Consider the following 13,783-nt stretch of genomic DNA (forward strand, 5'->3'; position numbering starts at 1 on the left):
TATATAATTAAAAATAAATTGTTGCATAAATAACGTACAATACTAGTGTACGAATAATGATATTTGTTGAGCTGTTAAGGTTATACCAATACCTTACATATAAGATTCAGTTATATATGATTGTCAATCACGTGGTTACTAGGTGTGAATTAAAGATCCGATTAAACAAGATTTGGTCATATATGATCATTGATTACTAGAATTTCTAACTTAACTGTGTGAAAGAACGATATTGGAAGAACTATTTCTAAATATTTGTATGATACAAATTAGATAAAATAGCAAATAATCTATATAATGAATGATACACATACTTCAGTGGGACAAAGGGGGGAGTAAACTTTACACTAACAACTCAAGGGTACAGAGAATTTTAATTTAGTGATCAAGTATTAAATTATAGCTGTGATGATAAGTTATATATACTAATTTTTTTATATATTTACTTCCAACTTATTGAAACTTGAGAAGTATGCTTACATTTAGAGATGTATAGTTATTAGTCATAAGTGTCATCAAATCGGTCAGAGTAATAGTATAGTGGTATAGTGGTTCAACCGATGGTTCATTAATTAATTTTATGTCGGTTAAATCCGACATACATGCTTATCTATACAATCTTTAATAAAAAAATTAACTAGGTAAATACTCAAATTTAAAATTCATGTTCTTAGTCTACTAAGAATACCCATAGATAAACAATTTTAACAAACAAAGTCTGGCCCATCTTCCATTGATGCAAATCAACTAATTGAACAAATAAAAGAACTAAGTAAGGAAGACGCACTTTACAATAACAATTAAAAATCCTAACATGTAAGGTAAGAAGAAAGAGAGAGATGATTTAAGGCGGGAGATGATATAAACACACACCTTAATGGGCAATGACTTCAACTCTACAAAGAATTGGATGGAACGAAGATGATAGGTCGGTGGAAGGGACTGGACAAAGATGATACCTCGGGGAAGCCTGGAACTATAAAAGAAATGAAGAAGGGTTGAAGAAGTGTGAACAGTGGAAGGAGAAAAATCGAATAAGGGTAGAAGAATTGTGAACCGTGTAGCCTAGAACTTTTTTGAAAACCCTACTTCCCTAAAACGACGCCATTTATGGTTATTTTTTAAGAATAAAATACATGTATAAACCGGCTAATTTAGTCAAATTTCGCCTGGTTCACCAGTTTTGACCAAATTCGGTCGGTTTTCACTGGTTTTGATACTTGGTTAGTATCATAACCATACTGTATCGGTTAGGGGTTCGGTTCACCGGTTCTTCGATTGACATGGACGGTACGGTTTTTACGTTATGGTTTGTTAATGAGATGGGGAATAAGTATTTTAACAATCAAAAATCAAAATTATAAAAGGTAAATAATTAAGTTTATTTCCTAATATTTGGTGTATCTTTCAATAATTATATTAAATTCGTTTTCGTACTAACTTAAGTGAAGAAAAAAATTAAGTAAGAGAAAACTGGTGATTATTTATAAATGTTAGGGTTGCAATTTGTTCACCAAGTAATAATCATTAAAGATATAATGTTGTATTTGTGGATGATGGTTGTTAAAGTCTAGGTTATTTTATAGAAATTTTTTATTGCCTAAACGTTGGGGTGTAATCATTTTTAGGCTGAAATAGACAAATGGAATGTCATATTACTATATGAGATGCTCAAGTTTTATTTTCCATGTTTTTTTTAAAATTATCATATGAAAGATTATAAAAAATATTGATATATTTTTGTACGTTTTATATTGACAATGCTTTTTTATTTGGGTTATTCTAGATAGAAGGTGTTTGTCTAATATTGTAAAGCCTCATTAGATCCTCAAGATGACTAAAACGTCAATGGTTCGATTTATGTAAGCGACATTTGTTGGCAGGGGCAGTCATACACCCCAAAAGAGATTAGTTTCTTACCCAAGGGTGAAGGGATACCGTTTTTTGTACCCAAAAAAATAAACATTGTCTTGTGGACATCTTACTCTTATTTATAAATGTATAATATATAATTACATTTTCAGTTCTTCCATATCATAAATATTTCATAAAACAATTCATATCAACATAATTATTTCTTAAATTCTTTTGCTTAATATTTTTTACCATTGTGATCTAGTGTTAATCTTTTATAATTTTTCAAATTTATTTAATAAATGCATAGACACATTTTCTTAATATATATGATAGTGAATTAAAAAATCAAATAAAATTAAATAAAACCTTTAGATGATAATATGAGATATTAACTATGATACTTCTACACAAGAAACTGAAAAAAGCTCAAGGGCTTATGATCTGAGTTATTGTCTTGGATTCATTTTGAGAATTAAAATAATTTAGTTGAGAATTGTGTGAAACTCTTATTTTTTAAGTGAGAAGTAAATGCAATATCAATGAAGGAGTGCAATAAAATAAAAGAGAAGAAGATAAAATAATTTATTAATAGGGTTCTGATCAATTTTGTATACGTGCCTAGAAGCGTACAGTAGTTATCAATATGTATTTTTAGAGAATAAGAATTATAAGTTCTAACAAATTCATGGGTATAAAACTCATATGGTGTTTCTAATTTGTGCAAGTTATAATAAGTATCTTGAGCCTAATATTTAACATTGTTTTTCTCATTCTTCCAATACTAGGCAATGTTTTACTTATTATAATAATATATTTCAAGCAATCTTCACCTTAGTGAATATTTTATTCCTTAATAAATATACGCAACAATCACCACCTTAGTGAATATCCAACTCCATATTACGCAATGACTAACTCTTTTTATGAGCTCCTCCATTGGACTTCTTCCACATGTGAGAATGCTCATCTTCAACATAAGTCGAGTATCCTTTATGATATTACCAAGATTTAAGTTGTCCCAACTCAAATTTTGATGGAGAACCAATTTCACGACTTCGGAGTATGGGGAAATAGATTCCTTTTCTACAAAATGATTTGGAGTTGTCACTACATTTTTTTTATCAGAATATAAATTTTTTCTTTATACCCAAATAGAAAACAAATATGATTATTGAACTAAAGTTCAAAGCTTGGGAGTCAATTACAGGTCGGGAAAGGTATTCACACCTCATCTGATCGTATTAAAACAATACCCACGCTAACTAGATGGATCCTTATGCCCTCGATTTATTTTTTAAAATATTAATTACTAAAGAAAAGTAGTATTTTTTTTTTACCTACGAAGAGCTTATTTGCTTTAATGCATCCTCATGTTGTAATATGAAAATCAAGACAACATAGTTCATGGCTGAAAATTGATCAATGGATTTGTATAAATTTTATTAAAGAACTAATATAAAATTAAAGGAGGTCAATAGCATAAGAGATTGTATTAGTTGTGAACCGACATCTCAATTTGAGAGGTAACATAGATAGTATTGATAACCGCAATTGTTTCTCTACATATATAAGAAATTAAGATACCACATGAATATCAAACTCATTATTAGATTCCAAAAACGGTTTATCGATTTTCATATAAAAAACTCACAACCACACAAATTTCTTATCATAACAATGGTGATTTTAAGTTGTTTTACTATATACTATATATTTCCATTAACAATATACAAATCCTCATTCCATTTTCCATTATATAATTAACATAACTAAGTTAATTAACATGGTCAAGTTCCTTATGCATACTCAAGTCCTTGCAGCTTTCTTCGCTGTCATTCTACTTCTAGCACATATTGAGATGTGTCCTATATTAAGTATTAATATAGAAGCATAAATCAAACCCAAAACCATGAATAGTTGGTTATCTCAGAATAATTGTTTAACATCAGCATCAAGGTATGACACACCGACATGGTGGTTGTCTTTTAAATAGGAAAAGTCTCTTGTCTCCGTCTAACATCAGCATCAAGCATGCTACCAAATTCCAATATAGGGATTTATATTTTGAAGAATAATTATTATCATTGATATATTATACCTTATTTTTTATTATATTTTTTAATGTCTAGGTAAAATGATCGAAGTGGTTGAGAACCTGGATACTATCATTCATGAAGTAGTAATCACTGATGATGAGGACTATGTGGAGGAAATAGATGAGAGTGAAAGTGAGAGTGAGGAAGTGAATGAAAGTGAAGGTTTGGATAGTGTAAATGACAACGATGGATTTAATAACTATGATGAAAAACTAGATTTTTGTGTGGGGGTTCATTCAGATGATGATTTAGTTGAAATTTATGTTGAGAGAAAGGTGGTTGGAGAACAATTTAAACTCCAATCTAATGGTAAGGTGAAACTTCAAATCAATATGTTACTATTGTTAGAGAAACTTCAAACCAATATGTTCATAAACGACTTACCGGCTTGAGATACTATTGTTAGAGAAACAAATCCTGGGAGTAAAGTGACGATGGAGTTTGCAAGGGTCACAATTGATAGGAACCCACAATTTAAACGATTATTTGTATGTCTTGGTGCAAGGAAAAAAAGATTTGTTAGAGGTTGTAAGCCTTGGTTTAGAATTGATGGATGCCATTTAAAAGGTCCTTATGGAGGAATTTTACTTGTTACAGTTGCCCTTGATGGAAATAAGGGTATATTTTTTATTGCAATTGTTGTGGTAGAGGTGGAGTGTAAGGATTCATGGAGGTTTTTTCTAACCTTATTAACTGAAACTTTGCACACTCTACCAAAATGGAAGGAGGATAAACTAACCATTATGTCATATACACAAAAGGTTAGTGTGTTTAAATTATATATCTCCCTATAGTGAATAGATAATGTCTCTCTAATTATTGCTATTCTACTTAATTTTTGTATAAAAAGAACATGTTGTGAGAAATGAAGTAATTCAGGATAGGATGTTATATGTTTTTTTTTATATTTTGGTTTAAGTTAGAGATATTAAATGATTCTTTATTTGAATTCCAGTGCTTAAAAGATGCAGTTAGTGAGATATTTCCAAATGCAGAACATAGGTAAATGATTAATTATAATCTTGTATTGTTAATATTTTAAAATACTTTATTAATCACTACTTGTTTTTGTTAATAGGTTTTGTTGCAACCACTTGTTGAATAACTTCAAGCTTCGATTCAGGTCTTTAATACTAACAACAGAGTTTTGGGCGGTTGCAATGGCTTAAAATGAAACCATGTTTAATAAAGCTATTACTACTATGAGAAAAATCAACAATGATGATGTAGAATGGTTGCTAGATTCTGATAGGCCTAAAATTATGTGGGCAAGGCATACAATTGATCCAATCTGTAAAAGTGATCATGTGACCAACATTGTGTGTGAAGTGTTTAATGCATGGATTGTAGATGATAGAAAAAAGACTATGTTGTCTATGATGGAGTCTATTGTGTGTAGATTAATGGGAACATTTGAAAGAAGGTTTGCAAAGAGTTGTGGTTTTGAGCACAACATAACTCCTAACATTCGGAAGGTTTTAAACACTAACATGCAAGATGGGAGGTTCTGTACAATGACTTAGTTTACTTAGTTTGCCATGTTTTACTTCTATGTATCTACTTAGTGTTTACCATGGAGTGCTGGTTATATAGTTATGGAACATTTAATTTCTATATGTGTATGTTAATTTTACATGCTTAGTTAGTGTATATAATGATGCGGTAATTATTAATATTTTTTTATTGTTCGTTTTTATTTTATTATTTCAAGCAAATGATGATGCAAGTATATCTGATATACCTTTGAGTGCAAGAGAATCATATGGTGCCAACAACATTTAGGATATTTTTTATGTATTTTGTTTTTAAAATTTCATATGAGACTACTTTTAGTTTTTTTTTCTCCAGATTTTATGGTGTATTTGGATTTATAATGAAACATGAACCGTAACTCTTTCAACTTTGTTATGTTATTTTAGTTATTTGCAATGAAATTTTATTATTGCTAACAACATTTGGATTTAGTATTGTAAGTTTAAATAATTATTATAAATTAATGAGATTAAAGTTATAAAAATTATGAAATGAAATTGAGGTTAAAATCCTCTAGAAACATATAATAGTTACCTTCCTGCAGGTTTCCATATATAATTTCGAGTAGTGAAGATTGAAAATCTCCACAATTAAACGATCTTAAATAATGAAGGTTTAAAGCCTTCATGCTAAACACTACAAAAATCACCTCAAATAGTGGAGGTTAAAAAACTCCTCAAATCGTGGATGTTAAACTAATGAATGATGATTCATTCCTAAATAAATACATTTAATACAAATATTGATAATAAATGAATAAATATATTGAAAGAATAAACTAATAAATACGATGTTACTATTAAAGACATATTACTAATATGTTATTATCTAGAAAACTAATTAATATATATTACACATAATTTTCATTAATTTCTTAAATATAGGTAATGGATAGAATATAAAAATAGTCATAATAAATACTAAATAGATTTTGATGAAAAAGAAAGGTTTGAGTTAGGTTTATTTTATAAAATAAATTATGAAAAAAATTTTTTTAGGAGGTTGAATAAGTTAAATGATAGAAAGGTTTTTTAATTAAAAAAAATAAATAAGATACTACATTGGTTGTTAATTGATGTTGCAATGCAACTTTCAGTCAATCATCGGTTATATGACAGGTTTGGATCCACCACTATATTTTTGCGGTCAAAATAAAGAAAACATTCTTTAAACCCACCTTTAAGGAATATGTTGTCTCACATGATAGGATTTTGCTCCTACGTCTCCCTCTCAACAATAGAGAATCAAGACTACCTAGTTCTTTAGTAGAAAATACTTTGTTGGTTGATTTTATATTATTTCTGAATAGGAGAAGATGTTTTAATTTTAATATGGTGTCCATACTTAAATGACTAAATTACAACCATAATGTATGATATCGCATTTCATATTAAGGAGGTAAAGCTTAACCAAAATCAATATTTTTTAATGTTTAAAGGTTTTTTAGAAAGGTGATACACAAAGGAAGAGATTAGCTGCAAAAAAATTAAACGATCCCATTAGGATTCTCTAGAACTTTTATGTTACTCTCTCTTTTTTGGAATATTTTGATGTGTTTTCCGGTTTTTTCACTTTGTCATGAATGCAATACCTCTATTTATTGGATGGATTTCACATATGCATAAAATAAAAGTGAATCACTTTCATTAATGCATCGAATCAATTAAAACATTTTATTGGGTGTAAGATTGTTTCTGAGATATCTAGAAATATCTCTTAATAACTTTATAAAGTCATAGAATATTATGGTGACACTCATATTAATTCGGCTTTAAAATTAAAAGTGTCCCAAATGCTCTATTTTGGGTAGAAATTTCATAACAAGTTCAAAAGGAAATCACAAATGTTCTTTTATAAAATGGGATCTTTCCATTAATAGATTAATAAATTCATTAAGTCACTTAAAACCCTTTTTGATTTTATTTTATAAATAAAATTAAAATTGGTGAGAGAAATTAATTTGAAATAATATCCTTGTGAAAAAAACTAAAAATTGTATCCAAAAAATCTTGAAATAGTATCCCACCATTATTGAGTCAAATAAGTGATCTTTAAATACCATTTTTTATTGTAAAGGAAATCAAAATGTTGGGAGGGAAGTTGACTTAGATGTTGTATCTAGTCAATTTATTCACATTAAGTCATTCAAACCCGTTTTTTATATGAGTGTAAAATATGAATTTATCCTCTTTACTTGTTGCTTACCATAAAAGCGGGCAAATTGAAGTTTGAAAGATATCATGTCAGGTAACTAGTAAGGAAATGAACACTAATTTTGTCAAGGTTAAAAGAACTTACATATTCAAACTTCAGATGCCTCGTAGTGAGGTTGAAACTAGTCAACGATGCAGACTGAAATACAGTAACCGTTAGTTTTATGTAGTAGTTCGGGAAGCTTCTGGAATAGAAATCATCAATTTGGTGCGGCAGTTCTAGACTCTGCTGAAAGGGAAACCATCAATTTGGTGACATAGTCTGAGAATCTTCTGAAAAATGAAACAATCGATTTGGTGAAGGAGTTTGAGATTATGTTGAAAGGGAAACCACCGATTTGATGAAGTAGTTTGAGAATCTACTTAAAGGGAAACCATCGATTTGGTGAAGCAATTAGAGAATCTTCTAAAAGGGAAACCATTGACTTGGTGAAGTTCATCGAGAATCTGCAGAAATGGAAACCATCAGTTTGGTTAAGTAGTACGAGAATCTGCTAAAAGGGAAACAATCGATTTTGTGAAGCATTTTGAGAATATTCTGAAAGGGTAACCATGTATTTGGTGAAGTAGTTTGAGAATCTGTTGAAAATGAACCATCAATTTGGTGAAGCATTTTGAGAATCTGTTGAAATTATAACTATTGATTTGGAGAAGCAGATCGATAATCTATTGAAAGGGAAACCATCGATCTAGTGAAGCATATCAAGAATATGCTAAAAGGGAAAGCATTGATTTTGTGAAGCAGATCGAGAATCTGGTGAAAGGGAATCATCAATTTAGTGAACTGGTTCGAGAATCTAGGATAGAGAAACTATCGATTTGCTGAAAAAAATTGAGAATATGGTGAAAGGGAAACCAACAGTTTGATGAAGTAGTTTGAGAATCTGCTGAAAAGGAAATCGCTGATTCGAAGAGTCAGATCAGGAATCTATTGAAATAAGGCTTACGGGCATCTCAACATCAGAGTGTGAACATGATGATAAACGTACTTGAGAAAGGGATGGCCCCACATTGTCTAGGCCAATTATATATGTAGTTGGGATGTGAAGATGCATGTATTGATGTTTGATTATTTGTGGATATGAAATGACTTGAATATAAATTTTCTGCTATATTTTGTATGAGATGAGTATACAATAAAGGGAAAGACTCGTACACAAATATTCTAATGTATCACTCTTGATTTATTTTTTCTTGGGATGGAATTCATAAACCTTTGTGGATTTGACTAAAGCATCAATTTATGATTGTTTTTATTAGCATGATTGAATGACAACTTGTCTTTCATAAAATTGCTTTAGTTTGCTTGATGACACATTTCCATTAAGGTAATTCATACAATGTGCCCTAGTGCCATCTTGAATGACTAAACTCATATATATTGCTCTAGCGTAGGTTGGCTGAGAGTTTCTTTCAAATGTGTTTGAATAAAAAATTTATCATTGTGCCTATTCTGAACTTTTGACTTCAACTTGGAGGCCATTATTCAGATTCTCCATAAAGATGCCCCATTTTGGGAAATTAAGGATAAGGGGTAGTAAGCCTTCACATTGAGGTGCACATTTAATTTTCCTTAACTTTTATCAAGAATACCTAGTGTATGAGCTTGTCGAGAATTTTCTCATTTATTATCATCCTCAACCACCTTTTCATTTTTTGACTTATAATCACTCTCCTTTTCCTAGGTTGCTCATGTGGGTTGTCAACCTAGCACACTTTTTTTGTTTTTTGTTCTTTGATTTTTACTTTTTACTTTATTTAACACCGTCGACTTGGTGGCCTCATTTGATAGTAAGTAGAAGTCTTGTGTGGGTCATTGTTGGAGTTGTTCTTCACAGTCATAACATAGTATCATTCACTTCTTGGTTGATAGATTATCCATTTTCTATTATTGGCATGACTTATAAGGCCATGGGAAGCAACTCCGTACTGCCTCGTTTTTTGGCTTCTTGTAACTTTTCACTAGAAAAATGGGAACACCCCAAAAATATGGCCCAACATGGATACAAGGATTTATCCTTCTATTCAAATTGTCCTGAAATGAAAAATTTGGAAGGACTTAGACAATGAATCATCTCAAAATATGCCCTAGTTTGAAAGGTTTCCATGTTTCTTTTACTTTAGAAGTCTTTATTGTATGCACAACTCTTTAAGAATAAATATTAAAACAATGATCATGCAAACTTGACAAGTGTTTGGATTATGCGTGGTGATACGATAATGATTATAAAATTTAATTTTTGTTTAAGCTTTCTTATATGTATTGTTCAATTTGTATGTGGTTGCGAGTTTTGATATGTTTATGATGAATATAAAACGGAACTTGTGTTTGGGCTTTGAATTTTGTTGATGATGGTGATGGTGATGATGAGAGAATGGAATGTTAATCATATGCATTAAGATGAGATTGTTAGAAATTCATAATTTCTAATTAAGGTGAACATCATATAATTAATACAATTATATTGGCTATTTATTTTGGTATTCCAAAACAAGTGATCTAATTACTCACAACCTATAAGACTTCTAAAACTGATAATGTATATGGCTTAATGAGTGGATACTGAAACGGTTGGCCTATATGTGATAATGTGAACCCTATAAGTTAACGTATAAGGAACGATTATGATCTCCAATGCACCAAATCACAAATAGTTTTCACCTCTCCCCATCAGAGAGAAAATGAAGGTCCCAAAAAAAATTAATGATTTGGTTGAGGAAGCCCATCATACCAAAACTCTATGAAAATGTATATCAAAAAAGTAGATTAGAGAACATGGATTTGGGTATGACTTTGTATCATAGTTCTATATTATGTGTGAGAATCATGAGATTCAAGGTCCTAGGATTGGTATTTCACCAATCATTAGGAAATATATGACAAGTGGTATCAGATCTTTAGGTTCTGAATTTGTTAATCATAAAAGATATTAAATCCGAAGGTTTTAATTCCAAGATCATAATTTATTTTATAATGGACCTATATTGTTTTCCTTTTCTGTGGTAATTATTTTTGAAATAATTGGTGCAATTGTTGTCAAAGTAACCTTTATGGTGGAAATTGATAAATAATACATAGATGAGTATGAGATTATTTATGAGAATTGTGTTTTGTCAAGTAATAACATACATGTGATGATAAATAAGTAACAATTATAAAGTTTTTTTCTTGTGAATAATAGTCGGTCCAAAGAAAGACTATTGTTTGACAAAACTAATTGTTAATATTTGATCATTACGTTTAGAGTACAACTTACATATTATTTTCTCTGTCCAAAGACTAGAAATTGATGTTGTGCTAGGTATCTTGTGATGAGTCTATTATGTGAACATGTCTTGTTTTATATGTATTACCTGATTTGTTTCTTTAAATGGTTGCAACACTTACGGTTTGTTGTATTAGTTGGTAGTTGATTGCATTATTAAGGGGTTGCTATTGTTGAAACACTATTTCCATTTGAACATTGTGTCGTACTATGTTTAGTCATGTATAAAATGGTAATATATTTTTAATGGAAAATTAAAAAGAACCATCACTGGAATTTGAAACGCAGATCTTGGTGATGGAAATTATGCAATGCTACCAATAGGCTATAGTGTATATATTATATATATGTGGATATAAATAATTCATATTTTGGATTAAGTGATGAATCAAACTCAACTAAATGGTTTTAATGAAATTGTTTGACATTTTAAGTGAACATATTAAATAAGAATTCGCCAAAGTGACATATTTTCTATGAATTGTTCATAAATGTCAAATACTAGTGTGAATAAGTATCTATGCGAGTATTAATTGGCTCAAATGAAGATTATTATTTGGTCGAATTATATACATACATATGATGGTAAACATGTGACTATTTTAAGGTTGAAAATGGGACTGATAAATTAGTCTAGAGAAAGATTTATTATTTTACATGCATTATGAATAATGTTTGACCCTTACAAAAATATATCATTAGTGATTGATATGAAATATCAAGCCAAATGTATGTTTGCATTTTATGTGAATAGTGATCGGCCCTAAGGAATATTATTATTTGGCCCAAATTACAAACATACTTGTAGTATTAATATGTGATAATTATATGCCTTTGCATGTGAATAGTAAGTCAATCCAAAGAATAGCTTATTGTTTGATATGACTGATTAACAATGTTTGATTACTATATTGAGTGTACCACTTATAAGTTAATATTTTTATCCAAAGACTAAATATTAATGTTGTGTTAGGTAACTCATGATGTGCCCCACCATCATTTGAATTTAGGTTTTAAAGTTGAATGTGAGTTTAATTGCAAGAATGGTTGCAAGAATGATTGCAATTTGTTTTGTTCTTTTACTAGTGCTACAAATAGTTTTGTTCAAATTGAGAATATCTCATTGTTGAACGGGACACACATTAAGGTCTATAAGAAAGCCGTGGAAATTATTCTCGGCTATATGGATTTAGATCTGGTACTTCAAGTGGAGAAATCCATTTCGACTCTGTAAATCCTCGATGAGGTTAAAATTGAGAAATTTGGATGCTCTTATTGTATGTGTCTAATGATCATGAAACACTATATTCTAGAAGTGTTTCATAATTCTATTTTTGAGGGTCAGAGTGCAAGGAAGTTCCTTCAAGAAATAGAACCATACTTTTGCAAAAATGAGAAGGCGGAGACTAGTAGCTTTTTTGGGTGAAATCATCTCCATGAAGTATAAAAGCATATGGAACATAAGGAAGTACATTATGGAGATGCCTAATCTTGCATCAAAACTCAAGTCACTTAAGTTAGAGCTGGTTGATGACTTGCTCGTGCACTTGGTTTTGATCTCGCTTCCTGCACACTTTGGGATATTCAAAGTGAGCTATAACACTCAAAAGGACAAATGGTGTCTCAATGAGTTTATATATCATTGTGTCCAAGAGAAAGAGAGGTTCTAGAGAGATAAGACTGAAAGTGCTCAATTGGCTATGACCACTCAGAATAAGACAAGAATGAACAATACGGATGTTGTGAAAGGGTTATTTGTGTTTTTCGTCAGAGATTGTGGATTTGTTCCGCAATACACTATGCCAGACAAACCTAAAATAAAAGGTGTTGTTGGCCGACGAAAAGAAACTCTTAAGGATATGGTGAGAATTATGCTTAGTCATTCTTCCTCACTAGAGTCTCTTTGGAGGGAAAAAACCGTTAATAAGACCAAGCTTAAAACATTGCACATTTGGGGTTGTTCAGTTGAGGAAGGCCTTATAGGCCACAGGAAAGGAAACTCGACTCAAGAACAGTTAGATGTTATTTTGTTGGCAATGTTGAGCGCTCTCGGGGCTATAAATTTTACGATCCTACTTCAAGACATTTTTTTTTTGGACGGGAAATGCAAGATTTCTTGAGGAAGTTGATTTTGGGAAGGAAGAGAACATAAGGAATTTTATCTTTGAGGAAGAACATGTCACTAGTAGTGAACAAATTCTTGTGTCTATTACCATTCAAGGAACAACTTCGGTAATAGAAGATAATGTTTAGGATATTGTTCCTGACAATATTCTAGAACAAGACAACAATGAGGTTCTCTCTCAAGTACTTAAAGAAAAAATTCAACAACCTCAAGAAGTAGGGGTGCCATTAAGCATATCCACTAGAGAGAGAGGATGTGCAATTCCTGATGATTATATTGTATTTCTTCAAGAATATGAGGATGACATCAGGATAACATAAGATGATTCATTGAAAAAATGTCAAGACATGAAAAGTTCTAACTCTCAAAAGTGGATCAATGTCATGAAGAATGAGATGAAGTCTATGCATGATAATAACGTTTGGGATATTGTCGAATTAACTGAAGTTGCGAAACCTATTGATAGGACAAATTGCAAGTGGACGGTTATATCGTCAAGTAATAAAATATCGATCCCACGAGGACTAGAAAATACTTTAATTATAACAATTAATTTATATGTAACTCAAAGCAAAATTATAAGTGAATTTAGAAAAATTGAACATTTGACAAGAATAATTATGAAAATATTAAAAAGGATTGAAATCTAATTTAGGAAGAGTTCCAAGGATAAGGGTTTACCCCTTTACACTC

The sequence above is a fragment of the Lupinus angustifolius genome, unplaced genomic scaffold (genome assembly GCF_001865875.1).
Source record: "Lupinus angustifolius cultivar Tanjil unplaced genomic scaffold, LupAngTanjil_v1.0 Scaffold_332, whole genome shotgun sequence".
Lineage (NCBI taxonomy): Eukaryota > Viridiplantae > Streptophyta > Magnoliopsida > Fabales > Fabaceae > Lupinus > Lupinus angustifolius.